General features: G+C 38.8%; 1 long non-coding RNA gene across 1 annotated transcript; it reads right to left on the bottom strand.

Annotated features, from left to right (window-relative positions):
* Window positions 1-829: 829 nt before the first annotated feature.
* LOC135365354 (uncharacterized) lies at window positions 830-16002 on the bottom strand. The gene is made up of 2 exons (XR_010413028.1): window positions 14106-16002; window positions 830-3074 (listed from the first exon to the last, which is right to left on the bottom strand). It is a non-coding gene; the product is annotated as an uncharacterized LOC135365354 (long non-coding RNA).
* Window positions 16003-16263: the final 261 nt, after the last annotated feature.

Raw genomic sequence — 16263 nt, 5'->3', positions numbered from 1 at the left:
TTTCAGTCATTTCTGAAAATAGAGGACTTAAGGTCAACTGTATTACTTTTTTTTTTTTAAAGATTTTATTTATTTATTTGAGAGAGAATGAGAGAGAGCACATGAGAGGGGGGAGGGTCAGAGGGAGAAGCAGACTCCCTGCCAAGCAGGGAGCCCGATGCGGGACTCGATCCCGGGACTCCAGGATCATGACCTGAGCCGAAGGCAGTCGCTTAACCAACTGAGCCACCCAGGCGCCCCAACTGTATTACTTCTTAATCTGATTCCTTAACTGCTGGATCACATATTTTGTGCACCCTCTCCAGAATTCTGGGTTCAAATGTTGTGGCAAATAGAAGAAGCTTCAGAAGTAGATTGGTATGCTTCTAATGGCATTCTCAGCAGAAATAATTTTACTGGGTGCCTGGGTGGCTCAGTCAATTCAGTGTCTGCCTTTGGCTCAGGTCATGATCCCAGGGTCCTGGGATCAAGCCCTGTATCAGGCTCCCTGCTCAGTGGGGAGTTTGCTTCTCCCTCTCCCTCCGCCCCTCCCCACCTTGTACATGCTGTCTTGCATGTGTGTGCTCTCTTAAATAAATAAATAAATAAATAAATAAATAAATAAATAAATAAATAAATAAAATCTTTTTAAAAAAAATAATTTTACTAGTAAGGTCTTTTTTTGTGCAGCTTACTAGTTAAACCCTTCCATAACATTGTAAGCACATAATTTCCCCTATGAATATGCTCCCAATTAAAAATAAACTAAAAGATAAAACCATATAATGCATAAAAGCATTTGTATTAATTTTCCAGGGCTACTGTAACAAATTACCACAAACTTGATTGCTTTAAACAACAGAAATTAATTATCTCACAGTTCTAGAGGACAGATTGTGATATCAAGGTGTCAGCAATGTTTCACTTTCTCCGAAGGCTCTAAGGGAGAATCTATACTTACCTCTTCCAGCTCCTGGTGGCTGTTGGCATTCCTTGTGGCTGTATCTGCTCCAGTCTCTCCCTTGACCTTTATATGGCTCTCTCCTCTTCTCTGTTTTTTCTTCTGTCTTATAAGGACATTTGCTATTGAATTTCGAGTCCACCTATGTAATCTAGGATAGTCTAAGGTGATTAATTTAATTACATCTGCAGAGTCTTTTTTCAAAATAAGGTAACATTCAGAGGGCACAGGTATTAGGACATGGACATATCTTTTGAGGGGCCAATGTTCAACCCACTACAGTATTCAGTAAAGTTAAATACATAATTCTGATTAAAAATAAGTCTTAGGAAAATTTATTTTCTTTGAAAAATTATATATTAGAAACTACAGCATAAATTACATTTGATATAGAAATTTCATATGCATTATCTTTAAGATTGGAATATCATAAGATTGGATGAGCTCACCCACAATGGCAAAAGAAATCTGTTTTTCTCAGTCTATCAATTCAAATGTTAATCTCATTCAGAAACCCCCCTCACAGACATACTAGAATAATGTTTAACCAAATATGTGGGCACTCTATGGCCTAGTCAAATTGACACAAAAAATTAACCTTCATAGTATGTCTTTGTTCTTAGGAAATAGATACATAAAGTATTGCAGTATGAAGTATGATGTCTTCAACTGACTGTAAAATGGCTTAACATTTGTAAAATTCATGTAACATTATAAAAATCATTTAATGTTCTACCTTTCTCTTTCTATCTCTATATATCACATATGTATACATATCAAATACACATAACCAAATATAGACATAGATATATAGATATCTCCATATACAGAGAGAGATAATGTAGTGTTAACAATTAGTAAATGTAAGTGAAGGATATATGAATGTTCATTGTCTGATTCTTACAAGTTTTCTATAGATTTGAAGTTTTCAAAGTTGAAAAAATACTAAGAATCTATTTTATTTTCCCAAGTACTACCACCATGTCCAAAGTCATTATAACCTCTCATTGGGATTACTGAAATCGCCTCTTATTTTATCTTTCTGCTTTTACCCTTTCCTCCCTGCATTATATTTTCAACATGGCAGCCAGGCTGACTTTAGCTATATCACTCCAGTTCTGAAAAGAGAAATCCTAGGTTCCCATTTCACTCAGAATACAAGGCAAAGCCTTACTGTAACAAAGTCCAAATTGTCTGGTTCTCCCATTACCATCCTGACCTTATCTCCGACTGCACTACTGATCATCCTTTCTCTGCTCAAACCACATCAATCTTTGTGCTATTCCTTGAACAAACCAAAAACCTATCTTCCTTATGAGTTTTGCTCTAGATTTTCCCCCACCTAGAATGTTTTCTTCCCAAAAAACTATTTGGCCAACTCCTTCAGTGTGTATGTAGTGATCAATCACATGGATTCTACTCAGCTTTGGAGTGCCAAGCCTGATAACAGACTGCTGTCATTCTTGCTCACATCCTTAAGTATCTGATTTTTCTTCTTCAAGTGGCAGGGTGAATTGTCAGACGTTACTTAATGAAATATCTTTTTAGATTTTATTTATTTATTTATTTATTTATTTATTTATTTATTTATTTATTTATTTATTTAAGAGAGACAGACAGACAGAGACAGAAGCAGAGACAGAGAGAATGAGTCCAAGCAGGAGGAGCAGAGGGGAGGGACAAGCAGACTCCACACTGAGCATGGAGTCAGAAGCAGGGCCCAATCCCACAACCCCGAGATCAGACCTGAGCCGAAACCAAGAGTCAGATGCTCAACTGAGCCACACAGGCACCCCACTTCATGAAATCTTGAAGGTTACATCTATTACCTGAAATAATTACCATATCAATAGCAGAAGAAGATAAAGAACCCAATCATGTTATATACTTACAACAAATCATTGTAGATCTAAAGACTTTTTACAAAGATGACTTTAAAAAACTTTTGTCTATCAGAAGAAGAGGAATGAAAGAGGTTTTTGCATCTCAAGTTCCTCATTTTAGATTTCTGTTAAAGATAGACTTTGCTTGTGTTGCTTCTTTTCCATCATATCTTCAAATTCATGGAAGATTCTAATTCCAATTGACTGTATTGCAGCAATTGCAATAGCCACTCTGTGGTAAGCAAATTTTCCTGGGAGAATTGGGGAAAACATTTGCTTTAGTGTTTGGGTTTTTGCTTTAAGAAAATAAAACCATATACAATTGATATGGGTTTCATCTCTAGCATTTCCATTTAATTCCTTCTTAGATTTTCTATGTCTCTGCTTACATTATCAATCTCTTCTTGTGTGTTTTTCACCTTTTTCATTAGGGCCCTTAATATATTAATGCTAATTATTTTAAATTCTACCTATTGTAATTCCAGTATCTCTGTCATATCTGAATTTGGTTCTAACGTTTGCTCTGTCTCTTCAGTCTGTATCTTTATTTCTTTTAATGTACCTTGTAAATTTTTCTGAAACCTGAACATATTGTATCAAGTAAAAGGAAATGAAGTAAATAGGCCTTTTGTGTCAATTTTTATTTTCTTGCCAGGGGTTATGTTTTTACACCTAGCTGTAGGTGTCAGAGGTTAAAATTTCCTCTAATGTGCTTGGTTTTGTCTCCCCTGCTGTCTTTGGATTTCCTTTGATACTCCTTCTTAAATAAGGTCTGAGTCATGCACTTCTTTTAGTTGCAATTTTCTGTTACACAGGAGCCCTATTGATGTGGTGGTATGTTGTGGGGAGAGGGGAAGTATTCTATAATCCTATGACCACATCTCAGTCTTTAGTGAGCCTGTGCATGGGCTGTGACCTATACCTGAGCTTTTCTGCTTTCCCCCCACTTTTTTCTAGTTTTATTGAGATATAGTTGACATACAACATTGTTTAAGTTTAAAGTGTACAATGTGATGATTTTATATATGTATATATTGCAAAATGTTTACCACAATAAGGTTAGCTAAAGTATCCTTTATCTTACATAATGACCACTTTATGGTTGTTGTTGTTATTATGGTGAGAACATTAAAGCTGTACTCTGATAACAACTTTCAAATATATAATACAGTATTTTTGACTATAGTCATCATGCTATACTTTAGATCCCCAGAACTTATGTACCTTATAACTGAATTTATGCTCTTTGACCAGCATTTCTCCTTTTCTTCACCCCTCAGCCCCTGGCAAGCACTAGTCCACTCATTTCTACAAGTTTGATGCTTTTAGATTCCACACGTAGAAGAGATTGTACAGCATTTGTCTTTCACTATCTGACTTATTTCTCTCAGAAGAATAATGCTCTCAGGTTCTGTCCATGTTTTTGCATATGGTGGGATTTCCTGTTTTTATGGTGCACACACACATACACACACATACATACATATATGTATTAAATATGTGTGTATATATGTATATATGTATGTGTATACATATATATGTATAATGTGTGTGTATATATATATACTCATCCACTGATGGACACTTAGGTTGACTTAGGTTGTTTCCATGTCTTGGCTATTGTGAATAATACTGCAATGAACATGGGAGTGAAAATATCTTTTTGAAATAGTGACTTCATCTTGTTCAGAAATATACCCCAATGTGGGATTGCTGGATTATATGGTAATTCTATTTTTAATTTTTTGAGCAAACTCCATACTGTTTCAGTAGTGGCTGAACAAATTTTCATTCCTACCAACAGTGACAGAGTTCCCATTTCTCCGCATCGTTGCTGGCATTTATTATATCTTGTATGTACGTGCTTTGTTTGTTTTCTGGATAATAGCTATTCTAACAGGTTTAAGATGATACCTCATTTGTGGTTTTGATTTGCATTTCCCTGGTTATTAGTGATGTCAAGCAAGTTTTCATGTACATGTTGGCTATTTGCATGTCTTCTTTGGAGAAATATCTCTTCAAATCATCTGCCCATTTTATTTTTATTTTTTTAAGATTTTATTTATTTATTTGAGAGAGAACATGAGCGGGGGGGAGGGGCAGTGGGCAGGGCAGAGGTAGAATGAGAAGCAGACTCCCTCCTGAAAAGAGAGCCTTATGTGGCTTGATCCCAGGACCTCAGATACGACCTGAGCCGAAGGCAGATGCTCAACCGACTGAGTCACCCAGGCGCCCCTCATCTGCCCATTTTACACTGTTTTTGTCATTTTTTACTTGTATGAGTTATTCATGTATTTTGGATATTAACTCCTTATCAGACATAAAGTTTACAAGTATTTTCTCCCATTCTGTAGAATGCCTTACTGGTTTCCTTTTTGAATGTTTCTTTTGCCGTGCTAAAGATTTTATTTTGTTATAGTCCCTCTTGTTGATTTTTGCTCTTGTTGCTTGTGCTTTTGGTGTCATATCCAAAAAATCATTGCCAAAACCAATGTCAAGGAGCTTTCCCCCATGTTTTCTTGTTGTTTTATGGTTTCATGTCTCATATTTCAGTCCTTAATCCACTTTTCAGTTAATATTTGTGAGTAGTGTAAGATAGGGGTCAAATTTTATACTTTTACATTTGGATATCACGTTTCCCAGCACTATTTATTGAAGAGACTATTCTTTCCCCATTGGTTGTTCTGTTTAAAAAATTTTAAATCCAGTATAGTTGATGTACAGTGTTATATTAGTTTCAGGTATACAATATAGGTATTTCACAATTCTACACATTATTTAGTGCTCATTATGGTAAGCATACTCTTAATCCCCTTCACCTATTTCACCCATCCCCAACCTCCCCTCTGGTAACCATCAGTGTGTTCTCTATAGGTAAGAGTCTTTTTTGTTTGTTTGTCTTTTTCCCCCTTTGTTCATTTATTTTGTTTTGTTTTTTTTAATTCAAGTATGAGTGAAATCACATGGTATTTGTCTTTCTCTGCCTGACTTATATCATCTAGCATTATACTCTCTAGATTCATCCATGTTGTTGCTAATGACAAGATTTCATTCTTTTTATGGCTTAGTAATATTCCATTGTATGTATATACCACATTTTCTTTATCCATTCATTTATCAGTGAACATTTGGTAAGCTTCTATAATTTGGCTATTGTAATAGTGTTGCTATAAACATAGGAGTGCCTGTATCTTTTCAAATTAGAGGGTTTTTTTCCTTTGGGTAAATACCCAGTCGTGTAATTACTGAATCATAGGGTAGCTCTATTTTTAATTTTTTGAGGAACCTCCATACTGTTTTCCCTAGTGACTGCACATGTTTGCATTCCCACCAACAGTGCATGAGGGTTCCTTCTTCTCCACATCCTTGCCAACACTTACTCTTTTTTGTGTTTTTTATTTTAGCCATTCTGACAGGTGTGAGGTAAAAACTCATTGTGGTTTTTATTTGCATTTCCCTGACAATGAGTGATGTTGCACATCTTTTCATGCATCTGTGGTGCACCTGTACATCTCCTTTGGAGAAATGTCTGCTCATGTCTTCTGCCCATTTTTAAATTAGATCATTCATTTTTTGGGTGTTGAGTTTGATAAGTTCTTTACATATTTTGGATACTAACCCTTTATCAGATATGTTATTTGCAAATATATTCTCCATTTCATAGATTGCCTTTTAGTTTTGTTGACTATTTCCTTCACTGTGCAGAAACTTTTTATCTTGATGAAGTCCCAATAGTATTTTTGCTTTTGTTTCCCTTGCCTCCAGAGACATATCTAGAAAGAAGTTGTTATAGCCATGTTAAAGAGGCTACTGCCAGTGTTCTCCTCTAGGATTTTTACAGTTTCAGGTCTCACATTTGTTCTTAATCCATTTTGAATTTATTTTTTGTGTAAGGTGTAAGAAAGTGGTCAAATTTCATTCTTCTGCATGTTGCTGCCCAGTTTTCCCCACACCATTTGTTGAAGAGACTGTCTTTCTATCATTGGATATTCTTTCCTGCTTTGTTGAAGATTAATTGACCATATATAGTTGTGGGTTCATTTCTGGGTTTTCTACTCTGTTCTATTGATCTATCTGTTTATTTTTGTGCCAGGATCCTACTGTCTTGATCACTGAAGCTTTGTAATATAACTTGAATCTGGAATTGTGACACCAGCAGCTTTGCTTTTCTTTTTCAAGGTCGCTTTGGCTATCTCAGGACTTTTGTGATTCCATACAAATTTTAGGATTGTTTGTTCCAGCTCTGCGAAGAATGCTGCTAGCATTTTGAAAGGGATTGCATTAGATGTGTAGATTGCTTTGGGTAGTATGGACATTTTAACAATATTCATTCTTCCAACCCATGAGCAGGGAATGTCTTTCCATTTGTTTGTGTCCTCTTCAGTTTCTTTTACCAGTGTTTTATAGTTTTCAGATTACAGGTCTTTCAGCTCTTTGGTTCAACAACACAAAAACCAACAAGTGTTGGTGAGAATGTGGAGAAAGGGGAACCCTCTTGCATTGTTGGTGGGAATACAAACTGGTGCAGTTACTGTGGAAGACAGTACGGAGGTTCCTCAAAATGTTAAAAATGGAACTATCCTATGATCTAGCCACTGCACCACTAGATATTTACCCAAAGAATTAACAAGTATTAATTCAAAACGATACATACACCCCTATTTTTATAGCAGCATTATCTACAATAACCAAACTACAGAAACAGCGCAAGTGTCCATCGACTGATGAATGGATTTTTTTCATAAAAGTCATAAAAAAGAATGAAATCTTCCCATTTGCAGTGACATGGATGGAGCTAGAGAATATTAATGCTAAGGGAAATAAGCCAGTCAGAGAAAAACAAATACCATGATTTCTCTCCTATGAGGAATTTAAGAAACACAACAAACAAGCAAAGTGGAATAAAAGAGAGAGGCAAACCATGAAACAGACTCTTAACTCAAGAAAACAAACTGATAGTTACCAGAGGGGAGGTGGGTGGGGGGATAGATTAACTGGGTGATGGAAATTAAAGAGTACATTTGCTGTGATGAGCACTGGGAGTTGTATGGAAGTGCTGAATCACTATATTGTACACCTAAAACTAATATAACATGGTATGTTAACTAATTGGAATTCAAATAAAAACTTAAAAAAAGGGGTGCCTGGTTGGCTCAGTTGGTTAAGTGTCCGCCTTTGGCTCAGGTCATGATCCTGGAGTCCATGGATCGAGCCCCGCATCCCGCATTAGGCTCACTGCTCAGCAGGGAGTCTGCTTCTCCCTCTGCCCCTCACCCTACTCGTGTATTCTCTCTCTCTCAAATAAATAAATAAAATCTTTTTAAAAAGCTTAAAAAAATAAGAGAGGACAGAACCTGAAATCACATAAAATGCTCAACCAAAACTAGAGAAGGCAGAGAAGGGAGGCAAGATGGCAGCACAGTAGGGGACCTCATTTTATCTGGTCCCTCAAATTTAGCTGTATATCTATGAAACCATTCTGAACATACATGAATTCAGCCTGAGATGTAAGAAAATATATCTGGAACTCTACAAGCAGAAAAACAACTGCTTTTTGCAAGTAGGAGGTACAGAATCATGAATCTGTGGAGAAATATCGGAAGATAAACAGAGGGAGGAGGCAGCCTCCATAAGCCAGCTACTGGAAAGTGATGTAAGATGGCAGCACAAGATCAGAACACTTAGAAATCTGCTTTAGTGAGAAACATCCCTTTCTGAAAGGGGCAAGAGGGATGAAAAGAGCAGAATTCTAGGTGGGTCACTGTGATCTCAGGATCCCAGGAGACACACAAAGAACGGGGGTGCCTGATCCAACAGAGTGCCCAAGTAGTGAAGCAGGGAAACTGGCTATGGTCAGTGAGCCCCAAAGGGACTCTCAGCTCCAGTGGCCATAAACCATGAACGGGGCAGGTAGGGAGACCACTCTTTGCCTGAAAAGGACTGGAATGTGCGGACTGTTTAAAATCCCCTGGGAGAGAGGAAACAGCTGCACCCACATTGAGCAACAACTCTCAGGGTGGCAGTGGCCCCAGAAAGGACAGTAGGAGGGCACTCCGCCATGACCTGGGAGCAGCAGAGCAGACTGCGCCCGTGAGCCCACAACCACTTGCAGCTGCAAAGACAGAAAGTTACGTGTGGCTTTGGGCCCCAGGAAATCCCCCCAGGGAGAACAGCAGTGGGGGCAAACCTCGAGAGTCTTCAGGTTTGGTGCACACAGAAGTGGAGATGGTTTGACCTGGAGGGTTTATTGAAGAAGGTGGACCATGATCTTGTGGCTCTGGGCCAGATATCATGGCACAGCCATTTTTGCCCTGACCCTCTGAAGAACCGTGGAAAGCCACCAGGGAACAAAAGCTACACAGATGACCAGCTCACCTTGAGCCCATCTCCCTGACAAGGGGTGAGGTAACTCCGTCCAGGCCTGAAAACAGAACAGCAGGCCCCTCCCCCAGAAGACAGACTGGAAGAACAGGTGAATGACAAACTTATAGATCCCACAGGAGTATAAAACTCCAGCGCCAGGGGAAAATAATATATTGAGCTTCAGGTGTTTCCTCATGACTCGTTTTTCCTTCAGTCTAAAATTTACATTTTTTTTTAACCTTTTTCCCATTTCAACTAGATGCTTTTTTTTAAAGATTTTATTTATTTATTTGTCAGAGAGAGAGAGTACAAGCAGGGGGAGTGGCAGGCATAAGGAGAAGCAGGCTCCCCTCTGAGGAAGGAGCCCAATATGGGACTCGATCCCAGGACCCTGGGATCATGACCCGATCAGAAGGCAGACGCTTAACCAACTGAGCCACCCAGGCATCCCTCAACTAGATTCTTATTTTACCAATTTATGTTTTTAAGTCGCTTTTTAACCTTTTTTTTTAATCTACATTTTATAGATTTATGCCTCATTCTAGTCCTTTTTTCACTCTATTCAATGTTATATTATAAACTTTGTTTTCTTTTCAATTTTGGGATGTAGTGTCTTCTAACACACAGACCAAAATTCAATTAGGAACAAGTAGATCACCCTGCTTTGTCCACCCTGTGAGATTACACTCCCCGCCCTTTTCTATTGTTGTGTTCATTTTAACTTTGCTTGCTTTTCTGTGGTAGCTTCCAACCACTTTGGATTTTTTCCTAGGGTGCATTTTGCCTGGGTTGTGGTTGATATTTTAGACTCTATTCATTTGCTCACCCATGCTTCCATGGGCAGAATGACTAGAAGGAGGAACTCACAACAAAGAACCAGAGGCAATGTTCTCGGCCACAGAATATAAGCAAGATGTCAGAGATAGAATTCAGGATAGCAGTTATAAAGTTAATAGCTAGGCTTGAAAAAAGCATAAATGAGGGGCGCCTGGGTGGCGCAGTTGGTTAAGCGCCTGCCTTCGGCTCGGGTCATGATCCCAGGGTCCTGGGATCGAGCCCTGAGTCGGGCTTCCTGCTCAGCAGAGAGCCTGCTTCTCCCTCTCCCTCTGCCTTCCACTCTGCGTATCTGTGCTCTCTCTCTATGTGTCTGTCAAATAAATAAATAAAATCTTCAAAAAAAAAAAAAAAAAGCATAAATGACAATACAGAATCTCTATGGGAAGAAATGAGATCTAATCAGGCCGAACTTAAAAATGCTAGGAATGAGATGCAGTCTAAATTGGATGCTCTAACAGCTAGGGTCAATGAGGCAGAAGAGAGAATAAGTGATCTAGAGGACAAGCTAATGCAAAGGAAGGCAGTTTAGGAAAAGAGAGAAAAACAACTAATAGCCCATGAAGAAAGGCTTCGAGAATTTAATGATGCATTGAAAAGAACCAATGTCAGAATCATCAGGATCCAAGAGGGTGGAAAGAGAGAGAGGGCTAGAAGGTGTATTTGAGCAAATCATGAGACCTTCCCTAATCTGGGGAAGGAAACAAGCATTCATGTCCAAGAGGCAGAGAGGACCCCTCCCAAAATCAATAAAAACAGATCAACACCCTGACATATAATAGTGAAGCTTGCAAATCTTAGAGCCAAAGAAGCTATCCTGAGAGCAGCTAGGGAGAGGAGATTCTTTACATATGGAGGGAGGAACATCAGAATAACATCAGACCTATCCACAGAAACATGGCAGGCCAGAAAGGGCTGGCAAGATATATGCAAGGTACTAAATGAGAAGAACATCCAACCAAGAACACTTTATCCAGCAAGGCTGTCATTGAGAAAAGAAGGAGAGATAAAGAGTTTCCAGGACAGACAGAAACTGAAAGAATATGTGACCACCAAGCCAGCCCTACAAGAAATATTAAGGAGGATACTGTAAGCAAAGAGAGAACCCAACAGTCACATAGACTGGAAAGTAACAGAGACAATCTACAGAAACAGGGACTTTGCAGGCAATACAATGGCACTAAATTCCTATCTTTCAATAGTTATTCTGAATGTAAATGGAATGAATGCTCCAATCAAAAGACACAGGGTATCAAATTAGATAAAAAAGCAGGACCCATCCATATGCTGTCTACAAGAGACTCATTTTGAACCTAAAGATACCTCCAGATTGAAGGTGAGGGGATGGAGAACAATTTATCATGCTAGTGGACCTCAAAAGAAAGCTGGGGTCACAATCCTCATATTAGACAAACTAGATTTTAAACCAAAGACTGTCGTAAGAGATGTAGAGGAGTACTATATCATACTCAAAGGGTCTATCCAACAAGATCTAACAATTGTAAATATCTATGCCCCCAATGTCGGAGCAGCCAATTATATAAACCAATTAATATCCAAAGTAAAGAAACATACTGATAATACATAAATAGCAGGGGACTTCAACACCCTACTCACAGCAATGGAGAGATCATCTAAGCAGAAGATCAACAAAGAAATGAGGGCTTTGAATGACACAATGGACCAGATGGACTTCACAGATATTATACAGAACATTCCATCCTAAAACAACAAAATACTCATTCTTCTCAAGTGCACATGAAACTTTCTCTAGAATAGATCACACACCTGGTCACAAATCAGGCCTCAACTGATACCGAAAGACTGAGATCATTCCCTGCATATTCTCAGCCACAATGTTTGAAACTGGAACTCAAACACAAGAAATTTGGAAGGAACTCGAACACTTGGAGGTTAAAGAACATCTGCTAAAGAATGAATGGGTCAACCAGGAAATTAAAGAACTTAAAAATTCATGCCAACTAATGAAAATGAAAATGCATCGATTCAAAACTTACGGGATACTGCAAAGGTGGTCCTAAGAGGGAAGTACATAGCAGTCCAAGCTGCTCTCAAAAAATTAGAAAAGTCCCAAATACACAAGCTACCCTTATATCTAAAGGACCTGGAGAAAGAACAGCAAATAAAGCCTAAACCAAGCAGGAGAAGAGAAATAATAAAGATTTGAGCAGAAATCAATAACATAGAAACCAGAAGAACAGTGAAACAGATCAATGAAAATAGAAGTGGGTTCTTTGAAAGAATAAGATTGATAAACCTCTGACCAAACTTATCCAAAAGAGGGGCACCTGGGTGGCTCAGATGGTTAAGCTTCTGCCTTCGGCTCAGGTCATGATCCCAGGGTCCTGGGATTGAGCCTCGCATCGGGCTCCCTGCTCAGCGGGGGACATGCTTCTCCCCCTCCCTCTGCTTCTCCCCCTGCTCATATTCTCTCTCTCTCTCTCTGTATCTCTGTGTCTTGAATGAATAAATTAAAAAAACCTTTAAAAAAAAAAACTTATCTAAAAGAAAAGAGAAAGGACCCAAATTAATTAAATCATGAATGAAAGGGGAGAGATCACAACCAACACCAAGGAAATACAGGCAATTGTTAGAACATATTATGAGCAACTATATGCCAACAAATTAGGCAATCTGGGAGAAATGGATGCATTCCTGGAAACTCATAAACTACCAAGACTGAAACAGGAAGAGGTAGAACATCTGAACAGACCAATGACCAGCAAGGAAATTGATGCAGTAATCAAAACTCTCCCCCAAAAACAAGAGTCCAGGACAGATGGCTTCCCAGAGGAATTCTACCAAACATTTAAAGAAGAAATAATACCTATCCTACTGAAGCTGTTTCAAAAAATAGAAATGGAAGGAACTTCCAAACTCTTTCTATGAGGCCAGCATTACCTTGATCCAAAAACCAGACAAAGACCCCATCAAAAAGGAGAATTACAAACCAATATCCCTGATGAACATGAATGCCAAAATACTCACCAAGATCCTAGCCAACAGGATCCCACAGTACATTAAAAGGATTATTCACCACGACCAAGTGGGATTTATTCCCAGGATGCAAGGGTGGTTCCAGAAGGTGATACTAGAAGTCCTAGCTAGTACAGTAAGACAAGGGAAGGAAATAAAATGTATATTTTTGGGGAAGGAAGAAATATTATCTATGTTTGCAGATGATATGATTGTCTACATAGAAAATCCCAAAGAATCAACAAAAAACTTCTGGAACCAATAAGAAACTATAGCCAGGTGGCTGCAGGATACAAAGTTAATACATAAAAGTTAATTGCTCTTCTATATAACAGCAATGAATAACTGGAATTTGAAATTTAAAACATAATACCATTTATATTAGCACCAAAATAACTGAAATACTTAGGTATAAATTTAACAAAACATTTAAAAGATAGCTGGAAAATCCCAAAGTATATGGAGATTAAACAACAGACCTCTAAATAACATATGAGTCAAATAAGGAGTCACAGAATGAATTTTTAAATACTTCAAATAAATGAAAATAAAAATATTACACAGCAAAATTTGTGGGACGCAAAGGATCCATATGAGGAAAACTACAAAACTCTGATGAAAGAAATCAAAGGATATCTACATAAATGGAGAGATATTTTATATTCATTGAGAAGAAGATTCAATATTTTTTTTAAAAGATTTATTTATTTATTTGAGAGAGCGAGAATGAGAGAGAGTACATGAGAGGGGGGAGGGTCAGAGGGAGAAGCAGGCTCCTCGCTGAGCAGGGAGCCTGATGTGGGACTCGATCCCAGGACTCCAGGATCATGACCTGAGCTGAAGGCAGCCGCTTAACCAACTGAGCCACCCAGGCGCCCGAGAAGAAGATTCAATGTTATTAAGAGGTCAATTCTTCCCAAAATGATCTATAGATTCAATGCAATCCCAATAAAAATCCCAGCAAATTATTTTGTGTATACTGACAAACTGATTCTAAAGTTCATATGGAAAGGCAAAAGACCCAGGGTAGCCAACACAATACTGAAGAAAATCAAAGAGGATTGATACTACCTGATTTTAAGACTTACCATATAAAGCTACAGTGTTCAAGACAGCATGGCATTGTCTGAAGAATAGAAAAATAAATCAGTGGAACAGAACAGAAAGCTTAGAAATAGACCCACACTAATATAGTCAACTGATCTTTGATAAGGGAACAAAGGCAATTCAATGGAGCTGAGGATCTTTGCAGCAATGTCCATCTGGAGCAACTAGACACCCAAATGTAAACAAACAAACAAAAAGAATATAGATGCAGACCTTACACCTCTCACAAAAATTAATTCTCAGAATGAATCAATAGATCTAAATGTAAAATGCAAAATTATAGAACTTCTAGACAATAACATAGTAAAATCTAGGAAACCCTCGGTTTGGTGATCACATTTTAGATAGAACACCAAAAGCACAATTTAAGAAAAAAAACAATTGATGGGCTGCCTGGGTCGCTCAGTCAGTTAAGCATCTGCCTTCAGCTCACGTCATAGTCCCAGGATTCTGGGATGGAGTCACACATGGGTCTTCTTGCTCAGCAGGGAGCCTGCTTCTCCCTCTGCCTGCTGCTCCCCCTGCTTGTGTGCTCTCTCTCTGACAAATAAATAAATATATTTTTAAAGATTTTATTTATTTATTTGACAGAGAGACGGTGAGAGAAGGAACACAGCAGGGAGAGTGGGAGAGGGAAAAGCAGGCTTCCTACTGAGCAGGGAGCCCGATGTGGGGCTCAATCCCAGGTCACTGGGATCATGACCTGAGCCTAAGGCAGACACTTAATGACTGAGCCACGCAGGCGCCCCACAAATAAATAAATTTTTTTTAATTGTTAAAGATTTTTATTTATTTATTTATTTATTTATTTATTTATTTATTTATTTATTTATTTTTAAAGATTTTATTTATTTATTTGAGAGAGAGAATGAGAGAGAGAGAGACAGAGCATGAGAGGGGGGAGCATCAGAGGGAGAAGCAGACTCCCCGCTGAGCAGGGAGCCCGATGTGGGACTCGATCCTGGGACTCCAGGATCATGACCTGAGCCGAAGGCGTCGTTTAACCAACTGAGCCACCCAGGCGCCCCAAAGATTTTTATTTATTTGACAGAAAGAGACACAGCAAGAGAGGGAACACAAGCAGGGGGAGTGGGAGAGGGAGAAGCAGGCTTCCCACGGAGCAGGGAGCCCAAGGCAGGGCTCGATCCCAGGACCGAGCCAAAGGCAGACGCTTAACGACTGAGCCACCCAGGCGCCCCACAAATAAATAAACTTTAAAAAATTTTTTTAAAAAGAAAAAAAATTGATGGACTTCATTAAAATTAAAGACTTCTTTTTTTAAAAAAACAAACTGAGGGTTCTAGAGGGGAGGGGGGTGGGAGGATGGGTTAGCCTGGTGATGGGTATTAAAGAGGGCACATTCTGCATGGAGCACTGGGTGTTATACACAAACAATGAATCATGGAACACTACATCAAAAACGAATGATGTAATGTATGGTGATTAACATAACAATAAATTTTTTTTTTAAAGACTTCTTTTTTTTTTTTTTAAGATTTTATTTATTCACCTGACAGAGAGAGAGATAGCAAGAGCAGGAAAACAAACAGGGGGAGCCGAAGAGGGAGAAGCAGGCTTCCCGCCGAGCAGGGAGCTGGATGCGGGGTTGGATCCCAGGACCCTGGGATGGTGACCCGAGCGGAAGACAGACGCCCAACGACTGAGCCACCCAGGCGCCCCTAAAATTAAAGACTTCTGCTGTATGAGAGACACCGTTAAGAGAATGGAAATATAAACCACAGACTGGGAGAAAATGTTTGCAAAATATATATCTGATTTAAAAAACAAAACTTGTGGGGCACCTGGGTGGCTCAGTTGTTAAGCACCTGCCTTTGGCTCAGGTCATGATCCCAGGGTCCTGGGATCAAGCCCTGCATCAGGCTCTCTGCTCCGCGGGAAGCCTGCTTCTCCCTCTCCCACCTCCCCCCGCCCCCCCGCTTGTGTTCCCTTTCTTGCTGTGTCTCTCTCTGTCAAATAAATAAATTAATTAAAAAAAAAAAAACAACTTGTATCAAAAATATCCTAGAGATTGAATGTTTCTGTCCCCCCAGATTCAGATGTTGAATTCCTAACTCGCAACAGTGATCATATTATGAGGTGGGTCTTTGGGAGACTTTAGTGCCCTTATAAAGGAAAGCT

Source organism: Mirounga angustirostris, unplaced genomic scaffold, assembly GCF_029215605.1.
Source record: "Mirounga angustirostris isolate CCGP_5_RB_7025 unplaced genomic scaffold, mMirAng1.0.hap1 SCAF_7, whole genome shotgun sequence".
In the NCBI taxonomy this organism is placed as follows: domain Eukaryota; kingdom Metazoa; phylum Chordata; class Mammalia; order Carnivora; family Phocidae; genus Mirounga; species Mirounga angustirostris.
Note: the sequence above shows the minus strand (reverse complement) of the source record. Positions and strands in the feature narration are given on the sequence as shown.